Source organism: Mandrillus leucophaeus, unplaced genomic scaffold (genome assembly GCF_000951045.1).
Source record: "Mandrillus leucophaeus isolate KB7577 unplaced genomic scaffold, Mleu.le_1.0 Scaffold1449, whole genome shotgun sequence".
NCBI lineage: Eukaryota > Metazoa > Chordata > Mammalia > Primates > Cercopithecidae > Mandrillus > Mandrillus leucophaeus.
Window position 1 is genome coordinate 74020 of NW_012101420.1, and position 1692 is coordinate 75711.

The following is a 1692-nucleotide window of genomic DNA, read 5'->3' on the forward strand; positions in this document are numbered from 1 at the left end:
CTGGAAAATTTGAGGCAACTAGAAACTGGAGGAGGCCCCCAGCAAACTGCTGCAGCCCTACAGAAAAACGGCCAGACTGTTAAAAAAGAAAACAAAAGAAGAGAAAAACAGAACCCATTCAAAGTTCAGCAGCCTCAAAGACTGAAGGTAGATAAGCCCACAAAGGTGAAAAAGAATCAGCACAAGAATGCTGAAAACTAAAAAGCCAGCAAGGGTTCAGAACCAGGCTAAAGCTGAGACGGCTGAAACAACAGAAGTAGAATTCAGAATATGGATAGGAATAAAGTTCACTGTGCTAAGGAAGCACACTGTAATCCAATGCAAGGAAGCTAAAATCATGATAAAACATTGCTGGAGTGAATGACAAAATAGCCAGTATAAAGAAGAATGTAAACAACCTGATAGAGCTGAAAAACACACTACAGAAATTTCATAGTGTAGTCACCAGTATTAACAGCAGAACAGAGCAAATGGAGAAAAGAATCTCAGTGCTTGAAGACTGGCTTTCTGAAATAATACCGGAAGACAATAATAGAGAAAAAATAATGAAAAGGAATGAACAAAACCTCCCAGAAACATGGGATTATGTAAAGAAACTGAATCTATGAATGATTGGTGTACCTGAAAGAGATGTGGAGAATGGAACCAATTTGGAAAACATTTCAGGATATTATCCATGAAAACTTCCCCAACCTAGTTAGACAGGCGAACATTCAAATTCAGAAATGCAGAAGACCCCAGTAATTTATTCCATGAGAAGATCATCCCCAAGACACATAGTCATCAAATCTCCCAGGTTGTAATGAAAGAAGCAAGTCTGCAAAGTAACCAGCTAACGTCATGATGACAGGATGAAATCCATACATATCAATACTAACTTTAAATGTAAATGCGCTAAATGCCCCATTTAAAAGACACAGAGTGGCAAGCTGGATAAAGAACCAAGACCTATCAGTATGCAGTCTTCAATGCACCCATCTCACATGCAATAACACACACAGGGTCAAAATAAAGGAATGGAGGAAAATTTATCAAGCAAACGGAAAGCAGAAAAAAGCCAGAGTTGCAATCCTACTTCCTGACAAAACAGACTTTAAGCCAACAAAGATCTAAACAGACAAAGAAGGGAATTACATAATGGTAAAGGGTTCAGTTCAACATGGAGATCTAACTATTCTAAATACATATGCATCTAATACAGGAGCACACAGTTCATAAGGTACGTTCTTAGAGACCTTCAAAGAGGCGTAGAATCTCACACAATAATAATGGGAGACTTTAATTTCCCCACTGACAATATTAGACAGATAATCAAGAGAGAAAATTAACAAAGATATTCAGGATCTGAACTCAGCCCTGGATTAAGTGGAACTAATAGATGTCTATAGAACTCTCCACACCAAAACAACAGAATATACATTTTTCTCATTGCCACATGCCACTTACTCTAAAACCGATTACACAATTAAAACACTCCTCAGCAAATGCAAAAGAACTGAAATCATAACAAACAGTCTCTCAGACCACAGTGCAATCAAATTCGAAATCAAGAATAAGAAATTCACTCCAACCATACAATTGTATAAAAGTTGGATAACCTGTTCTTGAGTGACTTTTGGGTAAATAATGAAATTAGGGCAGAAATCAAGAAGTTCTTCGAAACTAATGAGAACAAAGATACAGTGTACCAGA